General features: G+C 39.1%; 1 pseudogene; it reads left to right on the plus strand.

The window, feature by feature from the left end:
* Positions 1-6,930: 6,930 nt before the first annotated feature.
* On the plus strand, positions 6,931-7,618 carry LOC100685495 (annotated as a pseudogene).
* The last annotated feature ends 9,797 nt before the right edge of the window (positions 7,619-17,415 follow it).

A 17,415-nucleotide genomic window follows, 5' to 3' on the forward strand; every position in this document is an offset into this window, starting at 1 on the left:
TATGTTGATGTTATATCCTGCAATTTTACTGAATTGGTTTATTAGCTTTAATTCTTTTATGGATTCTAAAGAGTTTTCTATATATAAAATCATGTCATCTGCAAAGAGGGGCAATTTTACTTTTCTTTCTGATTTGGATGACACTTATTTTTCTTGTCTAATTATTCTGGCTAGCATTTCCAGTACCATGTTGAGTACAAGTGATGAGAATGAGTATCCTTATCTTATTCCTTATGTGAGAGGAAAGACTTTTTCACTATTGAGAATGATGTTTGCCATGGGCCTGTTATTGATGGTCTTTATTTTGTGGTGGTACTTTCTATTTCTCATTGTTGAGATTTTATCATGAGGGAGTGAGAAATTTTATCAAACATTTTTTCTGCATCTATTGAGATGAGTAATTACAATTACTGTGTAATTTTTATCCTTTATTCTGTTAATGTAGCATAAAACATTAATTAATTTTCATATGTTGAATCATCCTTGCATCTAATGGACAAATTCCACTTAGTATTGGTGTATGATCCTTTTAATATTCTGTTGAATTAAGTTGTTTTTTTTTGTTGAGAATTTTTACATCTATATTCATTAGGGATATTGTCCTATATATATATTTTTTCTCCTGTGATATCTCTGTTTGTTTTTTCTATCAGGGTAATGTTGGCATCACAAATGAGGGTTTTTGTTTTGTTTTGTTTTGTTTTTTCACAAATGAGTTTGAAAGTGTTCCCTCCTCTTCATTTTTTGGAAGAGTTTCAGAGAGATTAGTGTTAATTCTTATTTAAATGTTTGGTAGAGGGGATCCCTGGGTGGCTCAGCGGTTTCGCGCCTGCCCTTGGCCCAGGGCGCGATCCTGGAGTCCCGGGATCGAGTTACGCATCGGGCTCCCGGCATGTAGCCTGCTTCTCCCTCTGCCTGCTTCTCCCTCAGCCTCTCTCTCTCTCTCTCTCTCTCTCTCTCTCTCTCTCCCCCCCCCTCTCTGTGTGTCTCTCATGAATAAATAAAATCTTAAAAAAGATAAATGAATAAATAAATTTTTGATAGAATACTCAAGTGAAGCCATGTGGTCTTGGACTCTTGTTTGTTAAAACTTTTTTTGATTATTAATTCAATGATCTTACTTGTAATTCACCTGTTCCGATTTTCTATTCTTTCATAATTCAGGATTTGTAGGTTGTATATTTCTAAGAATTTTTCCATTTCTTCCAGATTCTTCAGTTTGTTGGTATATAATTATTTATAGTAGTCTCTTATGATCCTTTTATTTCTGTGGCATTGATCGTATTGTCTCTTCTTTCATTTCTTATTTATTTGAGCATTTTGTATTTTTTTTCTTCTTTACTCTATCAAGGTTGTCGATTTGAAGTAGTAAGGAGACATCCAGCTATTATACAGTCAGATGCCAAATTCTGATGTAGTGTGGCTCTCCCCTCCCCTTCATATTGCCCTGTGCTCAGAGGATTATACCACGACCTACTTTGCTACTAATAAAATACTTCCTCTTCTAAAAAAACTATCTTGCTACTATAATGAATAATTATTCTTCTCAATTGTAAAGCTTTTACAAATACATAGTTTGGAAAAAATTAGAAAATTATCCTTGTTTCTCATTACTCTAAAAAAGGTAGTTTAGTCACCAGGATATTCAACTTAAGTGTCTAAGAAATATCTCTTTCTGAGATAAGTTAAAATAACATAAATAAAGAATAAATAATAGTATAGATAGGGAAAAATAAAGAAGAGTAATTCTATTTATAGAAATTCTAATATCTTTATTTAAGATCATTCTATGACTTCCTCTGTGAAATTTCTGTCCATGTCTTTTGCCCGTTTAATGATTGGATTGTTTGTTTCTTTGCTGTTGAGTTTAATAAGTTCTTTATAGATCTTGGAAACTAGCCCTTTATCTGATACGTCATTTGCCTATCTTCTCCCATTCTGTAGGTTGTCTTTGAGTTTTGTTGACTGTATCCTTTGCTGTGCAAAAGCTTCTTATCTTGATGAAGTCCCAATAGTTCATTTTTGCTTTTGTTTCTCTTGCCTTCATGGATCTATCTTGAAAGAAGTTACTGTGGCCAAGTTCAAAAAGGGTGTTGCCTGTGTTCTCCTCTAAGATTTTGATGGAATCTTGTCTCACATTAAGATCTTTCATCCATTTTGAGTTTATCTTTGTGTATGGTGCAAGAGAGTGGTCTAGTTTCATTCTTCTGCATGTGGATGTCCAATTTTCCCAGCATCATTTATTGAAGAGACTGTCTTTTTTCCAGTGGATAGTCTTTCCTCCTTTGTCGAATATTAGTTTGACCGTAAAGTTGAGGGTCCACTTCTGGATTCTCTATTATGTTCCATTAAGATACCACCTCACACCAGTGAGAATGGGGAAAATTAACAAAGCAGGGAACCACAAATGTTGGAGAGGATGTGGAGAAAGGGGAACCCTCCTGCACTGTTGGTGGGAATGTGAACTGGTGCAGCCACTCTGAAAAACTGTGTGGAGGTTCCTCAAAGAGTTAAAAATAGATCTGCCCTATGACCCAGCAATTGCACTCCTGGGGATTTACCCCAAAGATACAGATGCAATGAAACGCCGGGACACCTGCACCCCGATGTTTCTAGCAGCAATGTCCACAATAGCCAAACTGTGGAAGGAGCCTCGGTGTCCATCGAAAGATGAATGGATAAAGAATATGTGGTTTATGTATACAATGGAGTATTACTCAGCCATTAGAAATGACAAATACCCATCTTTTGCTTCAACGTGGATGGAACTGGAGGGTATTATGCTGAGTGAAATAAGTCAATCGGAGAAAGACAAACATTATATGTTCTCATTCATTTGGGGAATATAAAAAATAGTGAAATGGAATAAAGGGGAAAGGAGAAAAAATGAGTGGGAAATATCAGAAAGGGAGACAGAACATGAGAGACTCTTAACTCTGGGAAATGAACTGGGGTGGTGGAAGGGGAGGTGGGCGGGGGGTGGGGTGACTGGGTGACAGGCACTGAGTGGGGCACCTGATGGGATGAGCCCTGGGTGTTATTCTGTATGTTGGAAAATTGAACACCAATAAAAAATAAATTTATTTAAAAAATCATTCTATGATATGATCCTATTTCATATCATGCTTTCTTACTTTAATGGAAAAATGTTTTCATCATACATTCCTAGTAATAATAAAGAAAAGAAATGGATAAATATCAACTCCTTTTAAAAACAAATATATGTGGTTGATAGTTGAATTCCATGATGTCTCTATGCTGGACTAGCTGGATGCAGAGGGGAGAAAATGGAACCCAGAATTCAGAAACAAATTATTATTTTCATAGAGCTCTTAAACAGGTATTAAAAGAAAAAATGGTATTCAAGAAATGACTAAGCTACTCTTCAGGAAAGTCAATAGTTCAATATCTTTATTATAAAATAATTATTTTAAATAAGGGTGGATTAACAGAGGTAGATCCCATATTTTATCAAATAAAGGTAGGATTGAAAACTAAGTGAAGAATCTAAAAAGATATGTTACTTGTTATCTATTGTTATATAATAAATTGTCTCCAAATTTAGCAATTTTAAACAACATATATTATCTCTATGAGTCAAGATCTTCCTGTGGTTTAGTTCAGTGTTTATGGCCTAGTCTCTCAGAAGTCTGCAATTAAGTTATCTGGGATTGCAGTCATCTCTGTATTCAGCTGGAGGGGAGTTCACCATGAAGTTCACTAGGGTAGCTATTCACAGGTCTCTGGGTCCTTGCTAGCAAAAGGCTGGAAGTATCAGCTCCTGGCTCTATGGTTTCTACATGGGGCTTCTCACAGGGCTGCTAGTTGCCCCAGAGAACAGATTCTGAAAGAAAGATTCCAAGACAGAAGCCACAATCTTTTTAAAAACTTGATATTTGAAGTGATATCTTATTGCTTTGGCTGTATTCATTAGAAGTGAGTTACCAAATCTAGCCATCCTCAAGACAAAGGATTACATAAGAGTGTGAATATGAGGAGATAGGGATCATGAAGTGTCATCTTAGAGTCTCCCTACCACAGATAATATCTACTTATAACTCTCAGTGGTAGGAGCCACAGTCTCTTTCCTCTTAGAAAGCAGTTCATTGTTTTCACTAATGTTTGCATATCATCAATGAATGAAAATCAGTGGAACCCAAGGGTAAAGGATATAGGTAACGCTGATACTGTGATTGGATTTCACACTTCAGGGCAGACTGACTGGGGCATATCCATGTCATCTCAGATATTAATTTCCTAATGTATAAACAGCAAGAGTTGTGTTTTTATCTAATTTTCTCAGATATCTACAAGGCTTTCTCTCTCTCTCTCTCTCTCACTCTCTTTCTCTTTCTCTCTTCTTTTGTTTTCCTTCATTTATATCCTAATGTTAATTCTTTACTCTTTGACTTTCATTGGAGGTTATTTACCATGTATCATCACTATCCAGGCAAATTGGACAGATGGAAAGTCTGACAAAAGATGTTGGTCTCTGCTAGATATGACTTTTAATGAGAGAAATGAAGTGGGAAAGATTATTCCTTTATCTGATTATTTTTTAACCTAGCAAAATATAACCATTTTCTTCTGAAGTCACTAAAACTTTCTATAGACTGAAATTCTCTAGGTACATTCTGGGTACATACTTCAGAAATAAATTTAGTCACAATAGAACCTAATGTTATTAAGAGTCTAAAATATGTATTTCGTATTTTATTCAAGAGGCTTGGCTGTTCTTGTGAGCTAACAGTAAATTAACAGTAAGGACTGGTTCTTGTCTTTTCTGCTCATTTAAATCCCAATCCTAGTGACTAAACGGTATAAACATATAAACATAAGCTTTTAATGGTTTGGATAGAGTCAAAAACAAAAAGTTCCCTAGTTAAGTTCTGCAGTTAAATACAATTATTTTACCAGTCTTGGTCTTAATGTATCTTGTTTGTCACATGCAGTTTGTAATTATGCTGGGGAAAAAAGGAATTAAAATGTAGAATTTCAATACCATATTTTATTTTTAATTTGCTATTTTTAACTCTAAAACATTAAGTCCTATTTTGCTGCCATATCTTCTTCCTTTAATGACCTTAGCTAAATTCTAAAATTCTCACCCCCATTTGTGAAAATGTAATGATAAAATAAGCCAATAGCAAAGTTGAATGGAATCCAGTTCTAAAATCCCTTGCCTCACTCAGCTGCTTCTCAGATACCTGAAATGCGCTGCTTAATTTAGAAAGAAAAATTACAGTGAGGCTGCAATGCTGCCTTTCAGAGACAAGGGAGCAGGAAATGATTTGCAGGTGATTGAAAGGTGGTGTTTGCACTTAGGATTTCCTGAGCTTTCCAAATTTAACCTTGGAGCTTACCTATCTTTGATTTTGAGAATTAGATCCAACCCATATTCTGGATATTTCCCGACTGTAGAGATGCATCTTGGCTGGGAATGAGAAAAATAAAGGCTACATGCTCATTCCTAAAAGAGAAAAGAGCAAAACAGAATGTGAAAGAAATAGATGAAGGCTACAGTTTAGCTTTCCTCTGAGCCATGGACAAGGATCTGACTTCTCCTTTAATTTAACCCTTGGACTGTCACAGAGAAATAAGGGGCCTTAGAGAAAATTCTACTGCATTTGCCATTTCCAAACAGAAAAATAGAATAGAATAGACATATGAGAAACTTAAAAAAAATTTATCATTGCAAGATGCTGTGAATAAATATGATAAAATCAATTACAAAATATTTATGCATATATACATATTAATTTTTGCGAGTAAATGCATATAAAGTGTAAAGCAAGGTAAAAATTTCATTCTTTTCCTAAGATGTAGAATAATGGGTTTGTTTTCCGGGTTAACTTATGCCTTGTTTTCTAAAAATAAATTTTATCATTCTTTGTGTATAGGAACACTGAAAAAAAAATTGACTCTTGTCCACAAGACGACTATTAACAATTCTTATTCAAAGCCTACTGTATCTGAGTTCTGAATTAACTAGCACAGTACATACATCTAACAAGCTCTCAATATATATTGGTTAAACATAATTGAATAAAGCAATGAAGGAAAGAAAGAAGGGAAAAGAGAGAGAAATGAAGAAGAGGGGAAGAGGAAGGATATACAAGATACAGGAAACATTTTATCCACTGGACATTGCGTCTTGAAAAGCTTTCTTCGTTTGGCTTTCAGGAATACTACTTTTGTCTTTTTCCTTCTGCTTTACTAGTTGTATCTTTTCAGCCTCCTATGATGGTTTCTTTTCTCTCTCCGATTTCTAGACATTGGAGTGTATTAGGGCTTAGTCTTTGGTTATGGATTTTTCTCTATGCAGAGCCAGTTCTTGAGTAATTATTTCAAATAGTATGACTTTATTAAACCAATAATCCTACCAACCCACCCAGTCATTGTCTAAACTAAAGTGCTTTCCTAACTGCCGGATTCATATACTTAACTTTCTGCTTGATCTTTTATGTAGATCTCAAATAGCTATGTCAATGTCAACTTTTACCAAACAGAATTTCGGTTCATACACCCTCCCCTCCTGATCTCTTCCTTCCTCAATCTTCTCCATATCTATCAACAATACTGCCTTTACCCTGTTTTTCAAACTAAACATTGAAGACATATTTCTTTTCTCTAATTGCATCAAAAACCATGTGAGTTTTATATTCAAAAGAGATCCTGAATTTCATAATTTGTCACCTTGTCCATGCTGTTACAAAAACTTGTTTAACTTGTTCTACTCTTGCCTAGATTCCTGGAATAGTTTCATGACAGTATTCTTGCTTTAGCTTTGCTTGTTTCAGTCAGATCATAGTCCAATTAGATAAACAAATCACTCTGGAGAACTCCTCAACCATGAGGTTGAAAAAGAAGAGGCATAGCTCACTCTCTTTCTGCCACCACAATCCCTTGGTTCCACAATCCCTGCACAAAATGCCTGGTGAAGCCACAGAAGCTATCCCTGCTACAGAGCAGGAGTTGCCAGGGCCTCAGGCTGAGACAGAGTCTGGAATAGAATCCAACAGTGTGAATCAGTACCAGAGCTCAAGGAACAGAATTCTACACAGGTGACCACACAATAAGCCCAGCTGGCAGCCACAGCTGAAATCAATGAAGAACCAGTCAGTAAAGCAAAACAAAGCTGAAATGAAAAGAAGGCATGGAAAGCTATGTCCAAACTGGGACTTTGTCAGGTTACAGGGATTAGGAGAGTCACTATCTAGAAATCTAAGAATATCTTCTTTGTCATCACAAAACCAGAAGTCTACAAGACCCCAGCTTCCGATATGTACACAATTTTGGGGGAAGCCAAAATCAAGGATTTTTCTCAGCAGGCACAACTAGTAACTACTGAGATATTCAAAGTTCAAGGTGAAGCTATCTCAAACACTCGAGAAAACACATAGACTCCAACTGCGCAAGAGTGAAGAGGAAGAGATTAATGAAACTGGTGTAGAGGTTAAGGACATAGAATTGGTCATGTCACAAGCAAATATGTCAAAAGCAAAGACAGTCCAACCCCTAAAGAACAACAGTAATGATATTGTAAATGCTATTATTACAGAACAACAATGTAACCATCTGAAAACAAGATCTTTTTTTGGTGTTTCAAAAGAATAACTGCAGCTTGGTTTGAAATTTGTACTCATTCTATCATTAATAAAGTTATAGCTTCTAGTTGCATGAGGGGGAATGAGGAATAACTAGAGCACAAAAGTATATGCACTACTTATGCCAGTGAAGGCAGAACTAACGTAATTCATTCAGCTCATAGTCAGTGACAAGGCAGAGAGAAAGACGATTGGGAAAATGACCTGGCTTCTCTCTTCCCTCCACTTTTAGTGTCTTACCCAGCTGTCTCATAAAAAAGCCTAGAATCTATAATACCAAGGAAGAACTTGAGAAAGGAAAGAGTGGATATAATAGCAGTTGGGCCAAGGATCAGTGACCTCTGTCCCTAACTTCCCCCTACTGTAACTTTATGTCTCCCCAAAAGCAAGAGTAAACCACATGAAATCGAATGCATATCCTGCCAAGTGCCTAGTCACCTTCCAGTGGCTTTGCATTATACTTTAAATAAAATGCCAAGTTCTTATCATGACCTACAATACTTTACATAACCTAACCACCATCTACTACTCTAATTTCTCCCTGTCTCTTTCCTTTGCCTCACCTCATTTTGGCACGTAGCCTTTCTTGCATTTCATTGACTACGTCTAGCAAAACTTCTTCCCCACCTCTTCCATCTGGTAAATTATTCCCCTTGTTTACTACATTTGTTCCTAGCTTCAGTCAGGCTCTGCTCAAATATCAGCCCTTCCCTGATATCAGCCCTCAAATATCAGATCAGAGGAGCTCTCTGATCATTTTTCCAAAACATGAACCCATCTACTAATTTATGTCACTTTACTATGCTTAATTGTTCTTCTTAGCACTATCACTACTTCACAGTGTTGGGGAACATCACTGAAAAGACCTGACTGCCAAGTGACCTGTGAGCTGAGTGGGCCCTGGCACTTGGAGGCTCCTTACTCCGTTGCCCGTCCTTGGAATATGGGTTCCACTGGTCTTTCCTGATCCCAGACGCTGCTCTAAGGACAGAGCCTTGAGACAAGCATGCAGTGTTGAGAACACCTGTATGATATGTGTGACAGAATTCATTAAGACCCCCTTTTAGAAAGGGGAGGGGCGAGATGGTGGAAGAGTAGGGTCCCCAAATCACCTGTCCCCACCAAATTACCTAGATAACCTTCAAACAATCCTGAAAATCTATGAATTCAGCCTGAGATTTAAAGAGAGAACAGCTGGAACGCTACAGTGAGAAGAGTTCTCGCTTCTATCCAGGTAGGAAGACGGGGAAAAAGAAATAAAGAAACAAAAGGCCTCCAAGGGGGAGGGGCCCCGCGAGGAGCCGGGCTGAGGCCGGGGCGAGTGTCTCCAGGACAGGAGAGCCCCGTCCCGGAGGAGCAGGAGCTGCACCGACCTTCCCGGGCGGAAAGGGGCCCGCGGGGAGGTGGAGCAGGACCCAGGAGGGCGGGGATGCCCTCGGGCTCCCGGGGACACTAACGGACACCTGCGCCCCGGGAGATGCGCCGAGCTCCCTAAGGGCTGCAGCGCGCACGGCGGGACCCGGAGCAGCTCGGGGGGCTCGGGGGCGGCTCCGCGGAGGGGGCTGCGGGGCGGGAGCGAGAATCCAGCAGCGCAGGCCCCGGAGCACAGGGCGCCGGGACACAGCCCAGGATCCGGCCTCCACCCGGGACAGGCAGAGGCCGGGAGGGCCCAGGACAGCAAGGACACTCCTGCCCGGAGCTGAGCAGATCAGCGGCCCCGCCCCAGAGCCTCCAGGCCCTGCAGACCCAGAGCTCTGTAGTTACTGCAGGAGCTGACTCCAGGGCTCCAGAGCTGCAGCCGCCACTGGGGTTGTTTCTGCTGGGGCCTCACGGGGTGAACAACCCCCACTGAGCCCTGCACCCGGCAGGGGGCAGAGCAGCTCCCCCAAGTGCTAACACCGGAAAATCAGCACAACAGGCCCCTCCCCCAGAAGACCAGCTAGACGGACAAGTTCCAGGGGAAGTCAAGGGACTTAAAGTATACAGAATCAGAAGATACTCCCCCATGTTTTTTGTTTTTGGGTTTTTTTTTTTAATTTCTGATTGCTTCCCCCACCTTTTTTTCCCCTTTCTTTCATTTTCTTTCTCTTTTTCTTCTCTTTTTTCCTTTTTTTCTTCCTTTTTTCTTTTTTATTTTTCTCTTTTCTTTCCTTCTTTCTCTTTTACTCCTTTTCCCAATACAACTTGTTTTTGGCCACTCTGCACTGAGCAAAATGACTAGAAGGAAAACCTCACCTCAAAAGAAAGAATCAGAAACAGTCCTCTCTCCCACAGAGTTACAAAATCTGGATTACAATTCAATGTCAGAAAGCCAATTCAGAAGCACTATTATACAGCTACTGGTGGCTCTAGAAAAAAGCATAAAGGACTCAAGAGACTTCATGACTGCAGAATTTAGATCCAATCAGGCAGAAATTAAAAATCCATTGAATGAGATGCAATCCAAACTAGAAGTCCTAACGACAAGGCTTAACGAGGTGGAAGAACAAGTGAGTGACATAGAAGACAAGTTGATGGCAAAGAGGGAAACTGAGGAAAAAAGAGACAAACAATTAAAAGACCATGAAGATAGATTAAGGGAAATAAACGACAGCCTGAGGAAGAAAAACCTACTTTTAATTGGGGTTCCCGAGGGCGCCGAAAGGGACAGAGGGCCAGAATATGTATTTGAACAAATCATAGCTGAAAACTTTCCTAATCTGGGAAGGGAAACAGGCATTCAGATCCAGGAAATAGAGAGATCCCCCCCCCCCAAAATCAATAAAAACCGTTCAACACCTCGACATTTAATAGTGAAGCTTGCAAATTCCAAAGATAAAGAGAAGATCCTTAAAGCAGCAAGAGACAAGAAATCCCTGACCTTTATGGGGAGGAGCATTAGGGTAACAGCAGACCTCTCCACAGAGACCTGGCAGGCCAGAAAGGGCTGGCAGGATATATTCAGGGTCCTAAATGAGAAGAACATGCAACCAAGAATCCTTTATCCAGCAAGGCTCTCATTCAAAATGGAAGGAGAGATAAAGAGCTTCCAAGACAGGCAGGAACTGAAAGAATATGTGACCTCCAAACCAGCTCTGCAAGAAATTTTAAGGGGGACTCTTAAAATTCCCCTTTAAGAAGAAGGTCAGTGGAACAATCCACAAAAACAAGGACTGAATAGATATCATGATGACACTAAACTCATATCTGTCAATAGTAACTCTGAACGTGAACGGGCTTAAAGACCCCATCAAAAGGTGCAGGGTTTCAGACTGGATAAAAAAGCAGGACCCATCTATTTGCTGTCTTCAAGAGACTCATTTTAGACAGAAGGACACCTACAACCTGAAAATAAAAGGTTGGAGAACCATTTACCATTCAAATGGTCCTCAAAAGAAAGCAGGGGTAGCCATCCTTATATCAGATACACTAAAATTTACCCCGAAGATTGTAGTGAGAGATGAAGAGGGACACTATATCATACTTAAAGGATCTATCCAACAAGAGGACTTAACAATCCTCAATATATATGCCCCGAATGTGGATGCTGCCAAATATGTAAATCGATTAATAACCAAAGTGAAGAAATACTTAGATAATAATACACTTATACTTCAGACTTCATTTAGCTCTTTCTACCCTCGATAGGTCTTCTAAGCACAACATATCCAAAGAAACGAGAGCTTTAAATGATACACTGGACCAGATGGATTTCACAGATATCTACAGAACTTTATATCCAAACTCAACTGAATACACATTCTTCTCAAGTGCACATGGAACTTTCTCCAGAATAGACCACATACTGGGTCACAAATCAGGTCTGAACCGATATCAAAAGATTGGGATCGTTCCCTGCATATTCTCAGACCATAATGCCTTGAAATTAGAACTAAATCACAATAAGAAGTTTGGAAGGACCTCAAACATGTGGAGGTTAAGGACCATCCTGCTAAAAGATGAAAGGGTCAACCAGGAAATTAAGGAAGAATTAAAAAGATTCATGGAAACTAATGAGAATGAAGATACAACTGTTCAAAATCTTTGGGATACAGCAAAAGCAGTCCTAAGGGGGAAACACATCGCAATACAAGCATCCATTCAAAAACTGGAAAGAACTCAAATACAAAAGCTAACCTTACACATAAAGGAGCTAGAGAAAAAACAGCAAATATATCCTACACCCAGCAGAAGAAGAGAGTTAATTAATATTCGAGCAGAACTCAACGAAATCGAGACCAGAAGAACTGTGGAACAGATCAACAGAACCAGGAGTTGGTTCTTTGAAAGAATTAATAAGATAGATAAACCATTAGCCAACCTTATTAAAAAGAAGAGAGAGAAGACTCAAATTAAAAAAATCATGAATGAGAGGGATCCCTGGGTGGCGCAGTGGTTTGGCGCCTGCCTTTGACCCAGGGCGCGATCCTGGGGACCCGGGATCGAATCCCACGTCGGGCTCCTGGTGCATGGAGCCTGCTTCTTCCTCTGCCTGTCTCTGCTTCTCTCTCTCTCTCTCTCTCTCTGTGTGTGACTATCATAAATAAATAAGAATAAAAAAAAAGAAATCATGAATGAGAAAGGAGAGATCACTACTAACACCAAGGAAATACAAACGATTTTAAAAACATATTATGAACAGCTATACACCAATAAATTAGGCAATCTAGAAGAAATGGACGCATTCCTGGAAAGCCACAAACTACCAAAACTGGAAAAGGAAGAAATAGAAAACCTGAACAGGCCAATAACCAGGGAAAAATTGAACCAGTCATCAAAAACCTCCCAAGACACAAAAGTTCAGGGCCAGATGGCTTCCCTGGGGAATTCTATCCAACGTTTAAAGAAGAAACCATACCTATTCTACTAAACCTGTTTGGAAAGTTAGAAAGAGATGCAGTACTTCCAAATTCGTTCTATGAGGCCAGCATCACCATAATTCCAAAACCAGACAAAGACCCCACCAAAAAGGAGAATTACAGACCAATATCCCTGATGAACATGGATGCAAAAATTCTCAACAAGATACTGGCCAATAGGATCCAACAAAACATTAAGAAAATTATTCACCATGACCAAGTAGGATTTATCCCCGGGACACAAGGCTGGTTCAACACTCATAAAACAATCAATGTGATTCATCATATCAGCAAGAGAAAAACCAAGAACCATATGATCCTCTCATTAGATGCAGAGAAAGCATTTGACAAAATACAGCATCCATTCCTGATCAAAACTCTTCAGAGTGTAGGGATAGAGGGAACATTCCTCAACACCTTAAAAGCCATCTACGAAAAGCCCACAGCAAATATCATTCTCAATGGGGAAGCACTGGGAGCCTTTCCTCTAAGATCAGGAATAAGACAGGGATGTCCACTCTCACCACTGCTATTCAACATGGTACTGGAAGTCCTAGCCTCAGCAATCAGACAACAAAAAGACATTAAAGGCATTCAAATTGGAAAAGAAGAAGTCAAACTCTCCCTCTTCACTGATGACATGATACTCTACATAGAAAACCCAAAAGCCTCCACCCCAAGATTGCTAGAACTCATACAGCAATTTGGTAGCATGGCAGGATACAAAATCAATGCCCAGAGATCAGTGGCATTTCTATACACTAACAATGAGACTGAAGAAAGAGAAATTAAGGAGTCAATCCCATTTACAATTGCACCCAAAAGCATAAGATACCTAGGAATAAACCTAACCAAAGAGGTAAATATATACCCTAAAAACTGTAGAACACTTCTGAAGGAAATTGAGGAAGACACAAAGAGATGGAAAAATATTCCATGCTCATGGATTGGCAGAATTAATATTGTGAAAATGTCAATGTTACCCAGGGCAATTTACACGGTTAATGCAATCCCTATCAAAATACCATGGACTTTCTTCAGAGAGTTAAAACAAATTATTTTAAGATTTGTGTGGAATCAGAAAAGACCCCGAATAGCCAGGAGAATTTTAAAAAAGAAAACCATAGCTGGGGGCATCACAATGCCAGATTTCAGGTTGTACTACAAAGCTGTGGTCATCAAGACAGTGTGGTACTGGCAAAAAAACAGACACATAGATCAATGGAACAGAATAGAGAATCCAGCAGTGGACCCTCAACTTTATGGTCAACTAATATTCGATAAAGGAGGAAGACTATCCACTGGAAGAAAGACAGTCTCTTCAATAAATGGTGCTGGGAAAATTGGACATCCACATGCAGAAGAATGAAACTGCAAACTTTCTTGCACCATACACAAAGATAAACTCAAAATGGATGAAAGATCTCAATGTGAGACAAGATTCCATCAAAATCCTAGAGAAGAACACAGGCAACACCCTTCTTGAACTCAGCCACAGTAACTTCTTGCAAGATACATCCACGAAGGCAAAAGAAACAAAAGCAAAAATGAACTATTGGGACTTCATCAAGATAAGAAGCTTTTGCACAGCAAAGGATACAGTCAACAAAACTAAAAGACAACCTACAGAATGGGAGAAGATATTTGCAAATGACGTATCAGATAAAGGGCTAGTTTCCAAGATCTATAAAGAACTTATTAAACTCAACACCAAAGAAACCAACAATCCAATCATGAAATGGGCAAAAGACATGAAGAGGAATCTCACAGAGGAAGACATAGACATGGCCAACACGCACATGAGAAAATGCTCTGCATCACTTGCCATCAGGGAAATACAAATCAAAACCGCAATGAGATACCACCTCACATCAGTGAGAATGGGGAAAATTAACAAGGCAGAAAACCACAAATGTTGGAGAGGATGCGGAGAAAAGGGAACCCTCTTACACTGTTGGTGGGAATGTGAACTGGTGCAGCCACTCTGGAAAACTGTGTGGAGGTTCCTCAAAGAGTTAAAAATATACCTGCTCTAGGACCCAGCAATTGCACTGTTGGGGATTTACCCCAAAGATGCAGATGCAATGAAACGCCGGGACACCTGCACCCCGATGTTTCTAGCAGCAATGTCCACAATAGCCAAACTGTGGAAGAAGCCTTGGTGTCCATCGAAAGAGGAATGGATAAAGAAGATGTGGTTTATGTATACAATGGAATATTCTTCAGCCATTAGAAACGACAAATACCCACCATTTGCTTCGATGTGAATGGAACTGGAGGGTATTATGCTGAGTGAAGTAAGTCAATCGGAGAAGGACAAACATTATATGCTCTCATTCATTTGGGGAATATAAATATATATAAGGGAAGGGAGAAGAAATGTGTAGGAAATATCAGAAAGGGAGACAGAGCATAAAGACTCCTAACTCTGGGAAATGAACTAGGCGTGATGGAAGGGTGGGGGGTGGAGGTGAATGGGTGATGGGCACCGAGGGGGGCACTTGACGGGATGAGAACAGGGTGTTATTCTGTATGTTGGTAAATTGAACACCAATAAAAAATAAATTTATTATAAAAAAAAGACCCCCTTTTAAATTTTTAAGATTTGGCAAGTGGTTGTGGAGTGCATCCGTCCTGCTGCCACCCAAGATAAGTCATGTATGTAAATTCTCTTTGCTTATTAAAACTGTAAAATTAAAACTGCAAATCTAGAATGGTCTTCCTCTTTCTTTGGCTTCTTCCTGCCCTGTGAGTATGAGAGCCAGTTTTAAGTATACCTGCTAAGCTCCTGAGAAGGTTATGAATCAATACACAATAAATGGAATTCATATTTGTTTATTGTTTTCCTTCCTTACTAAAAGATAAGCTTTCTAAGGTAATGCCTTCACTTGTTATCGATAGTAAGATGGTGGAAAGATTTTCAGATTATTCCACTTGGAGTATGGTTACGATATCATCAGCTCAAGTCCAAATGAATAGAAAATCAAACAGTTATATTATTTTAAACACTAAAAATTTTTGGATACTGATAATTATAAAAAGCATATTTAAAGAAAAGAAACATATAATTCTCACCACACATATAAATTTGGACCTAATGTTATATGTTACCTAGTCAAACTTCTTCTTTCAAGAAGAAAGAAGTTTGCCTTCTGAAACGAATTTGTGAAAAGTTCATCCATTCTGTATGAGCATTTCTTTTTTTCTTTTTGTTCTTTTTTTATAGGAGTTCAATTTGCCAACATAGAGCATAACAAACACCCAGTGCTCCTCCCATCAAGTGCCCCCCTCAGTGCCCATCACCCAGTCACCCCCACACCCCCGCCAACCTCCCTTCCACCACCCCTTGTTCGTTTCCCAGAGTTAGGAGTCTCTCATGTTCTGTCTCCCTTTCTGATATTTCCCACTCATTTTTTCTCCTTTCTCCTTTATTCCCTTTCACTATTTTTTATATTCCCCAAATGAATGAGAACATATAATGTTTGTCCTTCTCCAATTGACTTATTTCACTCAGCATAATATCCTCCAGTTCCATCCACGTCGAAGCAAATGATGGTATTTGTCGTTTCTAATGGCTGAGTAATATTCCACTGTATACATAGACCACAGCTGCTTTATCCATTCGTCTTTCAATGGACACCGAGGCTCCTTCCACAGTTTGGCTATTGTGGACATTGCTGCTATAAACATCGGGGTGCAGGTGTCCCAGAATTTCACTGCATCTGTATCTTTGGGGTAAATCCTCAGTAGTGCAATTGCTGGGTCGTAGGGCAGGTCTATTTTTAACTCTTTGAGGAACCTCCACACAGTTTTCCAGAGTGGCTGCACCAGTTCACATTCCCACCAACAGTGCAAGAGGGTTCCCCTTTCTCCACATTCTCTCCAACATTTGTTGTCTCCTGCCTTGTTAATTTTCCCCATTCTCACTGGTGTAATGTGATATCTCATTGTGGTTTTGATTTGCATTTCCCTGATGGCCAGTGATGCGGAGCATTTTCTCATGTGCTTGTTGGCCATGTCTCTGTCTCCTCTGTGAAATTTCTGTTCATGTCTTTTGCCCATTTCATGATTGGATTGTTTGTTTCTTTGCTGTTGAGTTTAATAAGTTCCTTGTAGGTCTTGGATACTAGCCCTTTATCTGATATGTCATTTGCAAATATCTTCTACCATTCTGTAGGTTGTCTTTGAGTTTTGTTGACTGTTTCTTTTGCTGTGCAGAAGCTTTTTATCTTGATGAAGTCCCAATAGTTCATTTTTGCTTTTGTTTCTCTTGCCTTCGTGGATGTATCTTGCAAGAAATTACTGTGGGCAAGTTCAAAAAGGGTGTTGCCTGTGTTCTCCTCTAGGATTTTGATGGACTCTTGTCTCACATTTAGTTCTTCCATCCATTTAGAGTTTATCTTTGTGTACGGTGTAAGAGAATGGTATATTTTCATTCTTCTGCATGTGGCTGTCCAATTTTCCCAACACCATTTATGAGCATTTCTAATGACAAAAAGTAACCACTGTAAGGCACCACCCTCATCATATAAATTTAAGCAAGATCTACAATTTATATATCTCTATTACAATGTTTTTCTACATCTTAATATCTGCCAATGTTTACTATTTACCTTCTAAATTTATGCTGGGTAAATATAATCCCCTCTTACATAACAGTTCACAAATTATTTTAGGGAAGCCACTATGCCTCTCCTAAAATCCTTACTTTCTATACTAAATATCCTAATCTTTTCAATTCAATCTCATACAGCTTGATTTTCAGACTTCTTAACATGTTAATCACCTTCCTCTCTATATACTCCTGCTTATATAATGTCCAGTGCTGGATTTCTTTCTCATTTAGCCATTGAGATATAACAAACCACCTCAATAGCCAGTGGCTTAAAAGAAAAACCAGTTTTTATCCCTCATGAGTCTATATGTCATATTTCTTCTGGTTTCAGCTGGATGTATTCTTATATCCCCAG

Source organism: Canis lupus, chromosome 32, assembly GCF_011100685.1.
Source record: "Canis lupus familiaris isolate Mischka breed German Shepherd chromosome 32, alternate assembly UU_Cfam_GSD_1.0, whole genome shotgun sequence".
Taxonomy (NCBI): Eukaryota; Metazoa; Chordata; class Mammalia; order Carnivora; family Canidae; genus Canis; species Canis lupus.